Here is an 18493-nt window from a genome sequence, read left to right as displayed (position 1 = left end):
CCTTCGGCAAATTCATAAACTTCCTAATTTATGTTGTTAATGACTGCAAGGTAGCTATCTAGGCCTGCTTTCGTTTCATCTGAAATCTTCATTGAATCGGTTTTCATGACTTTGTTACTTCCGATGCCACTTCTTTCACTGGAAAAGGCTCTTTCTTTGGAATCGTTTCCTTGAGAAAGGGAATGGCTACTGAATCTGTTAAAGGAATACGTAGTCCTGTAATCTATAGCTTCATTTAATTAGCTAATAACATGTTCATTTGCCACTAGACACTCGCCATTGGAAAACGCAAAGATACAAGGTTTTGTGCATAGTGAGCACCAAATGAAGATACGTAAGCGTATATATATAGCTTTGTTTGCTGTTTGCCTATATCACAGATAGTTCAAATAACTGCGAAGTCCTGTTCGTTTATTATTTACTATTAATAATTTTGTTTATTCGTCTGTCAGTCAATGTGTGATCTGCTTTCGTCGTCTGAAGAGCGCATCGTTTCCTGTCATTTCAAAACCTTCTGTTGCCTTGAGTAGTATATTCTACCTCACGTATTATACGTGAACGAATTTTCGACTACGTTGATTCTTAGTATGTTCTAAAGTGGCACTTAACAAGTTCTGTTTAGTGGAGGAATCGAATGCCTGTTTGTGTTGGGCGCCTGTTTTTAGGATTGGAACACCAAGAGCTGAGCTGTCGAAAAGGACTCACTATCACTACAGCCCTTTGGGCAACCACCCCATGCTTTGTATTTTATGTACAACTTTTATTAGTGTATAGTCAAAGGCAGTTATAGTTTGACCCTTGTCCACGTTGCATTCATGGCCCATCCATACAGTTTCATCTTGTCCGCGTTCCCTTACTGGACGCTCTCCAGAGAGAGCAAATGACAAGGTACGGTGTTGTCGCTCCGGGTAACAAAGCCGCTTCGCCATTCGATACGCTTGGAGCAAATGAAAAAGGTTGTCAACATTAAGCAAATCTAATTCTGATATACTCGTTCCGATGGAACATAAAGTTGTTGGTGAATATTTTCAAAATGCGTTTACAGAAAGTCTAGTTCTGACTTAAATTGGCTCTAGGTTATCACCAAAATTAAAGGAGGACATTAAGTTGTATTAACCTAATTTTAACTTATTTCAGGTATGTTCATTTTATCCCTCGTACACATGGTTCTTTCTAATTCATTTCTATGAAGCCCCTAGCGACCACAGCGGTGACCTATCTAAAGTTCAGGTCCTGTAGGCTAAAAAGGCTCAAGCGACGCTTTAATAATAAAAGCCTATATCTGGTCATTTTGATATAAGTTTAAAATATAAGCATCCGAACATAACATACCCTAGCGCTGTACTTTTCATCTTCTCACGTATATTGGCAGATCTGCCCGCTAACAAAAGCAACAAAAGCATGCCCCTACTAACTAGCTAGGCATCTACATTAGGTTCGTATTTCCTTGCTTATCTTGGCGTCATCGCGACATCGAGGCCTGCATTTCTTCCGCCGTCCTTATTTCCCGGCTCAGGATCAAGCTGGCCATGTTGGGTCGCCTTTCATCTCTATACTCATCGCGTCAACCAGAACTTCGGCAAGAGCACGCTGGCCCAGCTAGTCCGCGGTACAAGGCTCACATGCACTATTGGTAGCAGCAACACTAACGGTGTTGGCGGTAAAGCATAATATTCCAGAAAGCCAGGCTTGTCAAACCAAGCAACAGAGATGACCAGATCGTCTGACATGAAAAGAACTGGTAAAGAATGGGAAGACAATGGCAGCGAGCAATGACTGTGGCTTGGCCATCAGTTTCCGTATGCCTTTTTAGGCTGATTGTCCTCCTTTTCCTTTTCGGTTTAATTTTCCATCCTCCTTCAGACGAATACGAAGGCCAGCCCTGCTCTGTGGAAAGGACGCGACCAAGTTAATGATCGCCAATGTGTGTACAATCGAGTCTGGCGAAAAGCGTTTTTGCCTTTTGCTAGAACTTTGTTGCTTCAAAAGTCAACAGCCAAGGTCCTAACCACTCATCTAGGTTTAGGCCAGCCAAAATTCGAATAAATAAATAGTAACAAGCGTATTAGCTACCGCGACCTTTTTGAATTGCCCTTGGATATACTCAGAAGCGTTTATTATATTCAAATGACTAACTTTGGCAAAATCTCACTTGTTCATGAGCACTGAATTATCTCTTAAGATCATTTTACCTGTCTAGACTGTGTAGGACGTATCACTGTAGCAGCCTATTCAGGTTCCGTAGTGTCATTTTAAGGTTTTGGATAAAGGCAGCCGTTACGCGTAGTATGCTAAAGCGAAAAGAATTTAACAAGGCTAGATAACAAAAAAAAAGAAAAACTTCTAGAACGACACAGCATAGGATGATAGTTAACATTTACGCACAGATAATATAAGCAGGTAAACTACACGCAGTTAATTGCTGGCCAGCAAAAGGCCAGCGGCAGCAGACAAGCTGAAGCTTAATCGACTAATAAACGTCCACAGTTAGCGGAAGGTGAACAAACGGCCGATATATGAAACTAGCATTAGAAATAAGTAAGGCACAGGACTGTTGTGCACCCTGCGTTCCCTGGCAGCTTTTTTGGCCTTTCCAGCCTCTTAGCAGAGAGCTGTTACCAGGCATTGACAGCAAGGTCACCTCTTCTAAAGAACAGAATTAGCATCTCTCGACCGCTAACCAGTTATTCGACGTCGTGGGAAACCAATGTTATAACTAGTTAACTTCAAACGAGCTTCGTTTTTCATTGTAAGTGCTTTTTTTTTTTAGTGCAGACTAACTTTCTTGCTTACCCACACGCACGTGCCTTGAGTGCGCAATACAAAACTGCTCATGTCAGGTCAGCGTCTGACACAGTTTGTAGACGACAGCGTGAACCCATATGCCGTGATGCAACGAAAGTGCTTTGTGGCACATGAAGCCCTTGCACGACAAAGATGTCAAAGTATCTAAGGCCATATCTCAATAGCAACGCAATAACTTGCCGACCCGAGTCCGTAAAGTGATAAAGTTAGAGGAAACTTTATAACATATACGAAAGCCAAGTTAGATCTCTCGATAAGATAGACATTTACCGGCCGTTTCGAATATTTGACTCACATTGACCTGATTCTTGTGCTATACGGCCATTGCTTGTGTTGTCCGATGTGAACGATTGAATCTCATTTCTATCCTAAAGTATCATACCGAACTTGTTTATCGGACGTTCAAAAACATCTTCAATCAACTTAAAACTTTAATGGTACTAACAAGCCTAATTAAATGTTATCTCTCAGTTCAGTTAACGTTAAGCGTCTTTATTTAATTAAGTGAATCGCAAAATGAACTGTTTGACGGCTGCAATCTATATCTGGGTGGCATCAGTTACATATTAATGGTGAAACGGACACCGACTCTTGTAACAGCCAACAAGTTACAGTTATCTAGTAATTAAAAGTGGTCCTTGTTGATGTTTCTGCCAAAGATTCATGGCAAACTATGTTTCCAAACGCCAATTTGACAGATGATAAATGTGTGCTTAATGTCAGTGTATCCAATAGACCTTTGATTGACAGTGAATATGGAATAATCTTTGGTACCGAAGTTATAGCTCAAATTCTCCAACGTAACAGTGTAATCCTAAAATTCAGGGTTACATAAAACAGCTGCCCATATAAAGCGCACGCATAGGTTTCAGTATAATCAATGGACGCTTCTATATCTTCAGTTCCCATTTATATTCTCCACTATAATCTAATTTATTTCCTCAGCATATAAACACACGTACCCACGCGATTATATAGGTGCACCCCTACACGGAGAGCAGCCATTAACTAACAATTAAGCTCCGATTTTCCAGCGTTTTATCATTATCACTACAAGGTTACAGCGCACCGCGCTATAGATGCGCCTAACATTGAATTTGTATAGGTGACGCAAGCAAAGCTTTATTAACGAACATCGTCTCATCACGCTGCTCTAATAAAATTGGCTTTTTTCCTCTGTTTGGCTTTGTATCCTCGACGAGGAAGTTATTACGAAAAAGCGTCTTTCCTCCATTGAGCTCTTTCTCCAAGTTCTACGCCCTCCTGTCCACCCCCCCCCCTAGCTAGACGGCCTACACAACTGTTGCCTCCGCTGGCGTGCACGAGTCTTTGTATTGATGATGGCCTTAGATGCTATTCGGCGAGTTTGTTGCTCGGCGTCTATTTTTTCGTTAACCGATGGATCCTTTCTGTAGGATGTCTACGTCTACGTACGTAGGTTCGAACATACAGACAAACGAAAAAATAAACTTAACTACGAAGAGTTGGATGACGAGTAGTTGTTTCCCGCCAGCCGTAGCCCCTTACCACGACGCACCGACATAAGGCAAGCAGCTAAGACCGTGCTGACTCTTCGAAGCATCGGCGCAAAGTAAGAACAGGCATGATCTTTTAAACAAAAACTTTTTTTCTTACCTTAGCAACATCTGAAGTTAGCTTTTCTTGGGTAGTGCTCTTATTGGTGCTGTTGCTGCCGCTGCTGTTGCCAACACGAAGTGCCGCGGCCGCAAGTGCTCGTTTTGTTTTTTTCTTTCGTGGGAAACATATGCAGAGGATGAGCTGTACGACGAAGAGCGACGATTCTGTTCGCTCCGAAAAAAGCGGACAACCAACAAGAAACAGCCGTTCAGTGGAATATGCGCCCACCAGCGCCTATCCTATCGTTGAGCAAAAAACATGAATGCTCCTGATAGAGAAGTTTCATGGCTTGCACTATTCCGAGAGCAGCCAATCTGATTCTCCTAAATGTAAAGAAGTTATTTATTATATAATAACTTCAAATAGGTGTGCGGTACGACAATGCCATATAGATTTTCGTTTTTTATGTTTTATATAGAAATTTATGTTTTGACTGATTAGCTCTGATTGGCGTAAATACCGGTGCGGCTGAACCTTCGTTACGAGATTTTTTTCCTCGCATCATTCTTGAGTGAGGTATTCGCTTGTAAATAAAGTCTATCATACCGCAACAAAAGCGGTTTCGAGTATAACGTTATTATACGAGTATTGTTACTTTAGCAAGGTTTATTATGTTTCTTAAGATATAGGCAAAGAGTAGATTGCGCCGTTTGTATTGATTTTCAGATACATCATATAATATACAAGTGTGCTGCGGAGAGTTATATAGGACAAAGCTAAATAAATAACACATTAATCACGTAAAAGTAAACTGTGTTAAAATGGCGGAATCCCAATGCAGCTCTTCACCTGGCTCTGATCACTGCTGCATAAGGCGTCATACGCAGACACGTTGCCACGTCTGTTAAACAATACTAACGACAAGTGGTGCCGCTTCACGTAATTTTATTCAACAATGCGTCGACTGATCCCCGAAAAAAGCCAACGTATCATGCTGGCTGTAGGACCTACCGGTTGTTTTTTAACGATAGATAAGTAAACGATAAACGCGAAGAGCTTCTCCCTCTCTCATATACATGACGCGTGTGTCTTTCCTACGTTTTGTCAACGCGCGTTTTGTCAACAACATCTTGCATTCACGGTATTACAGATACATACTCATGTACTCGTATCTACAGTCGTTATTATAGAATTTCGAACTGCAGCGATATTAAGCAGCGATCTCGTTGTTACTTTAAGAAAAAAATTTCGCGGTGGTACCGCGCTACGATGGTCAGGCTCAGCGACTCGTGGAAGGGTAACTCGTTGGATATAAAGCCGCCTGCACCGACGACCAGACTAATTTGGTTAGACTCGCCGGCCATCTGAGCAACCGTTAGCGGTCAATACTAACACTTCGATTTTGTCTGTTATTACTTTCTTATTCCTTTCTCCCTGTTTTCCCTTCTCCTAATATATTCAGATCGCCTCCATCTCATTCTATAAGATATAGGGGCGCCCATGTCAAATTTAGTATCAGCCACGAGTGGGCTAAGAGAGAATGCCATACCGAACACATTTGTACCGGATCACCCGAACCGAAAGCAGTCTGAGGTTCCAAGCCACGAAAAGAAGAAAAAGCTTCGCGCAATGAAATCGTGAGAGTGCGCGCATACGATGCAACAGTTTTCGAGTGTTCATCTTCAGTGACTCAAGGGTAGCTCTATACATTGTCCAGCGTGGATATCACAACAAACTTTCAATTTGTAACTGTACAACAGAATTGTTCGTTAGTAAGACGTTAGCGACAAGTCTAGCAATTGATATTAATACTTGTAGCAGTGGAAGGGAAATCCCAAAGCGTTTATACTTTGGTTCAACATTGTGTAGCCACTTTAAGCTACTTCGACAAATACCATTGGGAGATCTTCGCGCTTTCAACGTCATACTTGACCTCTTGTTTAGCCCAAGTCGCACCCGCCAATGCCCACAAACGAACCTTCTGTTTGGAATACTTTGTGACAGGCACAGGAAGAACACATTCGGTCTATTCTGCCGTAAACGCATTTTTATCATTTAATCTTTGTTGAACGCTGTAAGACTCATTTAGCAGAAGACTCGCCTCTATCTGCAATAAAGAAAAGAGAAAATTCAAAATCCCGAAGCAATCTCAAGAGTTATCCAGTATGAACAGCCCTTTTAAGCTTGTCTTTGTATTTGCAAACCCTCGCTCATTTGAAGCATGTTGAAAGGCTTTCTTGGACCCGTGATATCCGCTTCTCTAATCAAACAGGGTGTTGTGGAAATAAACAATTTTCGACTTGTTAAAGTGAGCAGTTATATTCAACTAAGTGGATGCTTGGTATATTTTGCGTGTTATGTCTGCAAAAGCTCTATTCAATAATGATTAAAGCATGTCAAGAATTAACGACAGTTTCATAGCAGAACCAAGGATTTAAATAGGCGCACCCAAAAACCTTTAACGACCTGCCCCATAGGTGAAATGCAGGTAACCGACCTCAATCGTACGACATGAATAGTTTGGCATAGTGAAACAGACAGAAGGCCTGCATTAAAGGTCTTGTAATAATTTGCAGCAGCTGCTGGTCGATTGTACAACTAACTATTTACATATAAAAACTGAAACGTTATAGATTTAGGCCGGAAGTCTCATGTCAGCCTTCAGAACGTAGCCATTCATACTCGGTTCAAAATATTAGAAATAACTAAAAAACACATTTAATCAGTGAAAATTAACCATAAGCATGATTTTCAACCAAACTTCACCTATGCTTAGTACTGAACGATGTTGTAATGTATACTATTACCCATGATAAATTAACGATCCGGTGCGAAAAGGGTCACACGTTATACGCACTGTATTGCCATAATTTACACACTGACCGAAATTAAATTTTGGGAACATTTCAATCCAGTTCCCAGTCGTCCTTTCAAGGTTAATGATCAGATCAACTCAAGTACCATTCCCCGTCGACTTCCGGGCAGCTTCAGCTCCACCTCTATCACATTCAATTAGTCGTTTCTTGATTCTAACTTCAATAATGTTGACTGCCCCTATCGAAAGAAGCAGTGCACATTCGTGACGGCTTGCAGCGTTGTTTATGTTTAAGCTGTTCAGAATGGATCCTCTCGAATCTCAAGTGGCCAGACTTAGTGAGTTTGTAAGCTCACCAAACTAACTCAGGAACAGAGTTCTTGTAGTTCAGCTAAGCGGGATTGACGAGGGCTGTGCCGAGGAGTCATCATCGTCAACAACGGAAACACTGCTGCCTCCGCTGTACAAAGGGGCGACGGCCAACAATGTCAGTAACGAAACCACTCACTGTAACTGCATTGCGCTTCACTCACCCGATGATGTTTTATTCACAAAGGGGTCTAGAGTTGCTCACCTCAACTCCCGACCCCAGATTTATGTAGCCCCCGTCCGCTCTATCTTATTAGGCCTTCGGCTGTCCCTTTTACTGCACCTTCTACAGCCTTTCCTCTTACCCACCTTTAATAGCAGCCTGATCAGAGGCCGCATTCTATCCCGCTCGCCCCTTCCCCCAGGAGAACACAACGGTCCAAAGTTGGAACGCTTAATAATTACACGCTTAGCTTAGTTTTTGCCGAAAGGCACCCTGTCAGGTCCGCCAAGACGGCGGTCGAACACACCGTCACAGACCGTATGGACATACACACGCACATGGATGCGACCGCAGAAACAAACATACAAACACGCACTACTGAGCTGGGGCATTCTGACGTCAGAACCACTCCACCGGAGACAAACAACTGCCATAACGGCTACAACTTCTATGGAACTACTACTAGCTACCATCAAAGCCGCGACGATGTAGCAGCTGAGCCTTCACAGGCGGCTCTTGACGTTTCTCGCCTTAACAGTAGATGATATCTAGTGGAGCTACCAACGACCAGCCAAGTGGCTTCCAACCAAGTACCTATCATCGAAAGGTAAGCGATAACACCTTCTTTACTTCCCAGTTTCTCCCCCTTGTTCATCCTTCCTCACTAGTATGCCTTACATACTTCACCGAATAGGATGGCAATCAAACATAGAAAAAGTTCAAGTAGTTCCACAAGAGCTTTTATAACTTAACGTCATGATGTCGACTGAGCAACACAGTACAATATTTTCACTAATATATATAATAATAAAAATATATGTGCTGATAATAAGTTCTACATAAGAGTATTTTCAGTTTTTCGATACTGCCAACGTAGCGACGCGAATTGTTTGATGACAACCGTTATGACGTAAAGATGAGAACAATCATATTGTGCCTTCTGCACATATTTAATAGGTATCATATATATCCATATTTTTCTTTGGGCGGTACTTAAGCTAAAAATGATCCTTAAGTTAATATTGAACCAAAATAAATATTTCAGTTTGCTACGAATTGTTCGACCCTTTCGGTGCTACCCAATGTTTGAAACACTGCCAAACTATATATAATTCTGGCGCATAAATTTAAGAAGAACGTGACAACATACGCTTTATGTACTATCAACTAATAATTTCTGCTACGAGTAGAGATATTCTGTGCTGCAATTAGCAATTACCCGTACTTAGTCCTTCGTTCACCTTTCGGTATCTATAATTACACGTTTCTAGGTAGAAGCCCAAAACCAAGAAGTACAAAGCGCACCCACTGTTGAAATGCTCTGAACATTGGCGGAATCGTCTGGCGTTATGTGTACGTACGTTCCTACCGCTCAAAGTTACTCCTTTTGTGTGATAAATATGTATTTAGCTTAAAATGTAACGCAAGCTCACGAGCGCTCGCATTTAGCAGAATGCGCTAAATAATATGTAAATAGCACATAGCACTAAATAGTAAAAGCTGTGTACGAAGTTCGCCGGCCAAATTAAACAAAGCAATCTCGCTCGATTAGGTCTATAGTATCTTCGAAACTGAAAGAGTTCAGCATTCAACGACACCGACGATATATTCGGTAATACAAATTGTATTACATTTAAATCTTTTACGGAGGCCTTTAGTGTTATGATGTAACATCCAGGCCAACGATATCAAATCGCTCTCAGTCTGCCGATCAAGAGGTTAAAGTTGACTTTTCTTATATGTTAGGTATCATCAATCCCCTATTAACGGGTATTTGTACTTGTTGATATTCAAAAGGGGTACATGTTAACAGAGATTGACTAATTGATAGTTATGATTATCGAAGAACAAGCTAATAATAGAAATCTCACTATGTAAATAAGCCTCTGTCGTCTGCCCTAGAGAACTCTACATGAAGAACTAAGTCGTTAACAAGAAATTGACGATACATATCCTAGGTACTATATACTGCCTATGTTTCATGGCCATTGCTTTTTCAATTGTCATCAGCTAGGCTGCTTTAACAAAGAATTCACGTGTCCTCGTTCGGCTGTGCCCTTGGCAACTCGCATGTCCTAACAATCTAGGATCTTGTCACCTAGACGTTTGACGACCTTCTTCGACTAATACTTTGTAGAGTTTCTCTTCCGCATCTTCGCTGCAGTAATGGCGGCCACTCGTATCACTCGCTGGTGCCGCTGCCGATACTAATAATTGATGGTCATTAAGCGGCCTGCCTCTGCCAGCAAGAAACTTCGATATTCTCAGTATCCTTGTATTTTACAGCAGGAATTGATGAGCTGAACAGCTAGCCAATAGTGAGGTCTAGTAGTTCGGTCGCTTCCACAAGTTTGGACGACATCGTGAAGGATTAGGCCGTTGCTTGAAGGTTGGTTGAAGACTAACGATTTGTCGTCATGATAGCCAGGGCTTTTACATCCAAACCGCTTCCGAACGAGCGCAACTATTTGCTATTTAACTTCTTGGCCATTACAGTACAATTTCTATACTTGTAAACGAGAAAGATCTCCGCTGAATTGAAAGTAGTAGAAAAATCGACACTGACAAGCAATTAAGCTTACCCAGAAACCAAAATAAAATAAAAAATAACTTATACAAGTTGTGATGAATATAATTAGAATCATTATAATATACCTTCTATATATAATATAACTTCTAGTATAGCAGTGCTAAGACGAAACAGAGTTGAAATTAGATACACATGGTGTGCAGAATGGTGGCAAAGGATTTACAGATATTCCCATATATTTGCTTTTCGGATTGTTTGGTACACTAGTAGAAACAGATGCTCTCGACATTTTATACCCATGTTAATGACAAATTGTTTTCCATTGTTTCGAATATCGACAACATCCTCGCAGTAGGACAAAGTCGACTTCGAAACGAAATCGGGTTTATGCCTCATTCAGATACGGCAGAGAACTGAAGTCCGTGAACGCTCTTTTAGTGATGGCCATCACTTGGCCATGTAGACTTTACGACCAAACGATAATTTTCCTTTATAGGGTTATTTTTGTTTGTACATTAACTTTGGCTTAGGACACTCTGTTTTTCCGAACGACTTGAATAATTTCGAGCAATTTGGTTCACATGGTTAGCAAATACCCATCTAGCAATCGCTTCGAAGTGCGTTCATCTCGTATAATTTTCATCAGCCTCTCTGCCAACTACCCCTACGTAATAAAATGTATAAAAAACAAAAACGTACGAGAGGATTTAATGGTACAGGACAGCACAGCTGTAAGCGTATCAGCGTAAAACCGTTAGTGCACTCAGTGTCCTTCTCGAAAGCAGACGCCGACCGCGCACAACAGAACAATATCTGCTGGCCAACTTTTGCTTAACCTTTTGAGTGGCCAATATATACTACATCTATAACCCCAAACTTTGCAGTGGACTGATTTGTTTTTCTCTATCTTGTTAAGCGTTGCTTTTCTGCGTAAAATCAGATGGCCAAGAAAATAGCCAGAGTTCCAGCTAAAAGTCGAGATGCCCCGAGGGAGTACAGATATCCTAAAGACCCAGAAGTGTGTATGGTCGGGTAGCTCAGAATATTTCTAGATAGTGGTAGATATAACAGTGGAAAATAATAAATTTTATCTTTATCGTGTGCCATGATTGTTCTATGCGGTTGTCTGTATAAATAAGCGTTTCTTCTTTCAGGTTCACTTATTTAGGCGACAACTTCATCGCTACACTTGAGATGATGCTAGAAAAGTTGTGTTGCAACGAAGCGACGTATTTGCACCATCTTGGCGTATTGTCGGCTTTTACAGCATCGCACATAGCTTAGGATAAGCAAGTGGCCTAAGTGGGTTCTGCAGTCGACCTAGAAAACTGTCACTTTTGCTTGAAAAGGAGGCTCGAGTCATTGATAGCCCTCCAGCGACTAGTGGGCTTGCTGTTTTTGTTCAAGAGGCCGGACATGAATATATTAGGCGGCAAAGAACGTACCCTTGTTACTTGCAAAGACTCTATACGACAACAAGCTCAAAAAAGTTGATGGTGCGAAATTGTCTTCGTGCTGCTTCAGCAACTTATGGATGTCGTTTACACCGTCATCCACGGTAACAACAACCCTGTAATATCTAATCTCGCAACGGACCATGTTTTATACGCAAGCAGAGAACACCATACTAACTAAACATTCATTGGGCGCCGGCGTTTTACCAGAGTCACAGTATCGATTGACACTCAGTTTAATTAAAATGACTGGGTAGTAAGCTTTATTCGGTTGAACATCCACTGCGTCTACAAATAAGTTCGCTCGTATTGTGGAGAAATTGCTCTTGTCATATGGGTCAAGTACTATTTAGCTAAATGTCCAAGTGATGCCATACAAGTAATGTCCAAGCGCGCCATACATACATACATACATACACTACAATCCTCAATATTCGCTCACGACAAACAACGTCAGCTGGAAAGAGCACTTCCTAACGGATTTGCGCTCGTGGATCGGAGCCATGGCTAGAGGCAGAAGTAGCACCCGCGATGACAGCTTGTTTCTGACCTTCTGCGTGCTCGAATCACTCGTCTAAACCTAAACGGAAGGCTTATCTCCATTTTATAGTCGGTTTCATTCAGCCGCCTCTGTGTTTCGTTCTTGTCTCACAGCTTCCCTCCTCTTTCCATCCCCCTATCTTTTTCCAATGCACGTTTTTTCTTTTCCCTCGAGCTCGCTTCCCCGTTTTCTTCATGATTGTCGTTTTTTTTCAAAGAACAAAGAAAACGACATCACCTGAAGGCCGTCTTGTGACAAAAAAGAGTCAGCAGCTGCTGACACAGTGGCGTCTTTACTATTCCGTGTTGAGCGGCGACAACAGCAGCAGTGGCATCGTTTATGCCACTGTCGTTTCCCTGCTGTAAGAACAAGTTCCACTGATGAGAAGTCGAATTGGACGGCTGACGGACAGAGCTTGTTTCTTTTTGCTCGCTTCTTCCTATCTTTTCCTTCAACGCTCGCTTCAATTTCGTCTAGTCACACGGCGCTGCACTTAAGGTGTCTACAGAGGCTCATTGCTTGCAGTTACTATGACCGCTGCTGCTGTCGGAACCACCACTCAAGCTTATCTCAGCAGCTCCTCGTTCCCCCTCAGCCTCGCTCCACGTTAGCATAGCAAAAGCTAGGTGCCCTCATCTGGCCGAGTAACAGCTATCGCCAGCACCAGCAACGGCGGCCATAGTAGGTACCTGCAGAACCATACCACCCATATCCCCCTAACGAGCCATGCAGTCGAAGCCGCTGATGCTGCTGCACTCGCCTAAGCCATCGCCGCCAATGCCACTGATCTAGGACCACACATCTTAGCCTCGGTACAGCTGTAGCCACCGAGGTTGCACCAAGGTGCGACCCCCACCTAGACGAGGTCATTTACCTGGCTAACTCATTCAGGGCTTTTGGTCACTGGCGGCCCTACGACCGCCTGATCCAATCGCTTTAACCTGTTTTCCTGCTGGCAGACTCATCCTAGTAGGTGTATAAATGAAGTTAGTAAGCGCGGCCAGCCTTGAAAGACACGAAACATCTATAGCCACCAAGACCCATCAAAGGCCCGATTTTCCACAACGAACCAGAAGCAGGATGATGACGCTCTTCATCTTCCAGAAAATCGACCATAGGAACGGGAAGTGGTTGGCCCGTAGATGTCCGTGAAGATGATTACAAAATGTACGCGGTGGCATCGCTGTGCTGAAGACTTTCCCAGGCCCTTCGTATTACTTCGTGTCTATATGCTTCCCTCCGATGGGCCTACGCTGCTTGCGAGACGACGTAAGAGAGTTGGAAGGCGCATCGTTTGATGAGGCGCATATAAACAAAAACGAATTTGGATATGGCTAGTGTTTACGTTGGAAATGAAACTCAACATTTTGCATGGACTTACAATGTTCGTTTGGGCGCACCGATACGATAACATTAGCCCATATGTTATTCAGTAATACGCTACGTCGCTTACGAAGCTTGAAACTGTATAGGTATATATTATAATATTAATTTCTCATTGCACACTTTGCTTGAAGTAGGTAGAGGGAAAGAATACTTGCTCCACTTAAACCTCATTGTACGAATCTAAACGCACGAATTGGGTGGGCCCAGTGCAATACTACGACAGCCAGCTGATTTATGTGGACTATTGGCATGCCCAGCCCTTCGGTGCAAACCACGCCGACACCGACTTCGACTGTTCAACCTGAGAATCCACTTTGTGTGTAAATTCAAAGAAGTCGCGGTATCGCCTTCGCATCTTACCGTCGACCCATTCGTTTGGTGCTCAATTCTGGCAGGAGTCGTCGCTGTTGTCGTCTCCTTTTTGCTTTTCCTCTTCACCGCGTTTTCTATTGTCGCCGCGAACGACCTAATCCGGCTATAGCAACTATCCCTGGGTAAGAACGCGCAACTAGTAAGTTAACCAGCTAGCCAAGTACATCTCGAGAGTAACCCTGGCCGCAGCAGCAGTAGGTTGACGTGTGCTGTACGGCCCGCTAATAAATTTACTATACACTATTTTGTACAGGAGTTGTGGCTAGCTGGCAAGTGTATGAGGCATATCGGAATCAATTTTTGTTAGTCCTTTTTCAACCGTTCGGCTTTCTACCGTATTTTTCCTTCCTGTACCTGTCACTGGCCCATGGCAATACGGCGTTTCGTCGGCGCCCGTCAATGGTCGTCGATGTCCTTATCCACCTGCTGTTCTTTTTTTTTGCCCCGTTTTTTCCCACCTGCTGTAATAGGGGCAGGAACGAACGAAGAAATCCAGCTCACGCGACGATATCACATGCAGTTCCTGTTGCTATCTAAACTAAGCCCTACCTATAGCTTCTTGTCAAAGAAGGTCTGGTTCCTACCTGGTCCATCCCTTGTAGATAATACTACTCGTTGGCCTCATCGTTTGCTGGATCTCCGAGTCATTTACTCATATTTGGTGTGAGGGTTGTAAGGACTGAGTGGTCGGTTGGTCGGCCGCTCGGTCAGATCGCTATTAGGCTTGGCCTGGCTGGCCGAATATATATATATTCAACCACCTTTACTAGTACTTTTACCAGTGCTATGACTACAGCCGTACCTGCCACCACTATTGGTACTATTGTTACAATATAAGGACCACTTGTTTTTTAGAAATTTGACGGGCCAAACGAACATAACAGAAAAAAGATGTACGCGAAAAGATCCAGGGATAGGCATAACTACATTTGTCCTCCGGTATCTCAGAGGTATAGGAGAGGTTCGAGAATGGTTTCAACGGTAACCAATGCTCGCGTTTCTATCGCTACTTTGGCTTCCGCTGAAACGGGCAACCTCATAAACCATATGTTGACCATCATCATCATGTTCTCCTTTTTCTAGTGTTTTTTCTCATTCTAATCGGCTGTTCTCTTTTGCCCAGTCATCTCCAACTTGTATCCACTCCTTTCCTTAGCAGAACCATCGCGGTCACAGTAAGAATCAGCTGCACAAGCCGTACGTCAAGTGCCTGCGCCGTGTCGGCCATAGAGGGCACCACCAGTAGTGCGTCTGGTAACACCAGTAAACCCCCACCCCATCTGTTCGTCATTTGGCTAACGTCCACCGACCCCCGTGATCATCTGCAAAAATGGTGCAGCAGGTATGAATCAGCATCTAGGACGACAGACCGGCAAATAATGAAAGCTTCAGCCTTTCAAACTCTTGACCAGTTTTGCTTTCACTAAGACCCTCACTGCCAGCTGCCAGTTGAGAAAAACCTAAAGTCAACGTCCAATTATGGCCTGCTGACTACTAGATAAACAGAAGAGGGTGCAACGACGATAGCCACAGCAGAAGTGAGCGTGTACGCTTTTTTAGGTCTACTGAGTGCAGCAATTTCGACATCTACAGCCACCTTTATAACTCCTACAGCTACTCTTGGTATTGTTATTACTACAGCCTGCGCGGTTCGTTGTTCGGATGGTTCCACGTAGGCCTCCTTTTGCACCGTACGTGGGTAGGTTCTCCTTGTCCTGGCAGACCAATCAGCCATTCACATATGTGCTTTACTAGCGTACTTGGCTGGTTACTTAGCTCGTTGCTTCGTAGCTAGAAAAGCATCCCGTGCTGTTACTGTTCGTCGCTATCAAGCCATTACGGCTCTAACGAAACAAAAGCTACGATCTCTAATCGTGACTACTTGCCAGTAAACATTGATGTCGGTTGGACTATACCCACTAAATAGCACAAAACCGCGCTCGTGCCCTCCCACCGTTCTAGTCGTTTTTTCACGCCTTACGTAAGTACTACCGCTTATTCATTGCTAAAAAGGTACCGTTGTCTCTATGGAACTTTAGGTATATATATATGTAGATCAGCGCAAATGGAAACTCTATCCACGATGATGGATTTAGGGGGTGTAACTTATTCGACGTTGTGGTATAAGTAGATAAGTTAGATAAGTATGAGTGCGCGCGTAGTATAAAGATAGAAAACGTACAATATTGCACGCATACGGATGCATGAGCAACGAAAGTGGGAGGACTACCCTAGTACGTATATAGTCAGGTCACCCAGCTGTAAACCATTGACAACACTTCTCTCTTATTTTCTACAACGCTTCTCGGACAAGCTACTCAACCTTAGGTCAGAACGCAACTTAGGCTTTCTCCGGGCCGTAAGATGGCGCAAATACGGGGAACATAGTAGGCTCTTCTTAGAAGCCGTGCGACAATAGAGACGCACCTTTCAGCCTTCGCTATGCTGGTAAACAGAAGTTAAGCAAATGCCATTGGTGCTCCATCTTAGTTCCTATCGGTGTAGGGCTGTATCACTCCAAGTCAGCATGTGGGCAACGAGTACTTGTGTCACTACAGGGATCTCAATCCGGCCCGATGAAGCGTTATTCGGCCACAACATCCTCTAATTGAATTTATCCCCCGTCCGTCTACAAAATACAGTGACCACAGCAGCTCCAATGCTAGTAGACATCAGTAAAGATAGCTCGTAGGACCAGTCTACGTTATATTAAGCTAAACCGCAAAAGCAGACCGGAAAACGTATTCAGCGAAATTCAAGCGCATTTGAACAATGCACTTATCCCATTATGACTATTCTGCTATTATACCAACCTTGGACATATGCATCTAATGAAGTCAATGTTAAAAATCTTGTTTACATCGAATAACGGATTGGAAAAGACGTTCCCACGTGGACTCTCCCGAGCGATGTATAGACCAGATTACTTCACCCAATAGGCACCGAGAGCTGTTTCTACAATGACAGCCACTATTACCATAGTTAATTTGGTATCACCCAAGTGGCCAAAGTGAGTGGACACTGAGTATTTGACTGTTCCATGTCACGCACCGGTACGGAGATTATCCTGCGGGCTCGACCACGCCCCGGGCTTGTTATACCCGTAAGCAGCAGTAACAGTCTTGCTTCTGTGATCAACAACTCCGTGCCGACCATGGTGGGCAAGCAAAGCTGAACTATCTATTTACATCAACAAGAGTTTCTAAAGGCAATGGGTTTCCTGTTATAGTGTATAACTTACAATTTTACATGCACACAGATACACGCGCGCATACCACTTCGATTTACTAAATGAGTAGGAAAGTTGCTTGGATAATACAATTATTCGCTTTGGCTTTTGAAGATGCAGGCGCTCAAGTTAGTTGAACTTTTCATTTGGTCGATGCGATGAGCGTAAATCTGTCCTCCGATTCGCCCTAGGATTTTTCACAGCGGCCGTGACGGCAGAGCAGAGCTTGTGACAGCCTGCAAATCGTCACGAAATTGAAAACGAGCAGAGCATAGTAGGCACACGTAGCGAATGCACGAAATGGGAAACAAATTCCAGTCCCAGCCAAGGGCTGTGGGTTAGCCTTGATCCGCTAGCGACGTTCTGAAGAACGTCGAGGCACAAGGCGATGTACAAGTCTTTTTTCTTTGACGCAGCTCATTCACAGATAGACAAGTGACGCTTCGAAAACGGAGGCACAGTTTGCAACCGGAGCGGAGCTTTAGGGGTCGATGTGAAGTAGCTATTGAGCGGGAATGTCGTGGCGCTACCCCTCGAAGGCCTTTAAACGGCGTATGTAATCGTCTTTACCACATGGCTCCTTAACTGTGCTTTCATAAGAACTCCAGCAGGTGCTGAACCATATGTCACTAAATTTTTAGTATGCCCGAAGGCGAGGATGAAGTGGGGAAGTTGCTATTCAGCACTGAATATATGTATAAACAGATACGTATGAAACATTACAGACATTAGAGCGACTATTCAATTGTGAAGGAAGAAGGTCGACAGCGTGGCAAACACTGCCTACGAAAGACGGACAGTATTCATAAGCGACATTTCCTCAGGGGTCTTAAAATAATTTTGCCCTAATAATTCGATCTTCAGTTGAAAACTCGTAGACTCCTTTTATTTGGTTTACTTTGGATGGTATAAGCATGACAGATTTGCACATGGGGTTGTAGTAATGTGTATATTGTAAATATAGGTCGATATGCATTTATGTAACCTGTGCCCCTTTTGTATATATTGGCGTACAAACTAACGCATAAAGAATATATTTTATAATATGTACGAATAATGATATAAGCCTCTGAGTGTACGTATTTAACAAAGAAACAACATGAACCACTGCGGCTAATAAATGAATCGTCATATAAGGGTTATTCAAAGCTTCTGCAAAGAAAAGAAATACTTCTGTCTCTTGTCGACTACCTACTTTATTTTTCGTCCTAGTCACCTGGCCAAAATGGTTGTTTAAAAAAAACAAACAGC

General features: G+C 43.0%; 1 protein-coding gene across 1 annotated transcript in view; it reads right to left on the bottom strand.

Annotated features, from left to right (window-relative positions):
* Positions 1 to 18493, bottom strand: part of LOC147752705 (uncharacterized) — a 32700-nt gene that overhangs the window by 13738 nt on the left and 469 nt on the right. The gene's annotated exons all lie outside the window — the stretch shown is intronic.

Source organism: Varroa jacobsoni, unplaced genomic scaffold (genome assembly GCF_002532875.2).
Source record: "Varroa jacobsoni isolate VJ856 unplaced genomic scaffold, vjacob_1.0 scaffold_1065, whole genome shotgun sequence".
Classification (NCBI taxonomy): Eukaryota; Metazoa; Arthropoda; class Arachnida; order Mesostigmata; family Varroidae; genus Varroa; species Varroa jacobsoni.
This window is presented reverse-complemented; position numbering and strand designations above follow the sequence as displayed.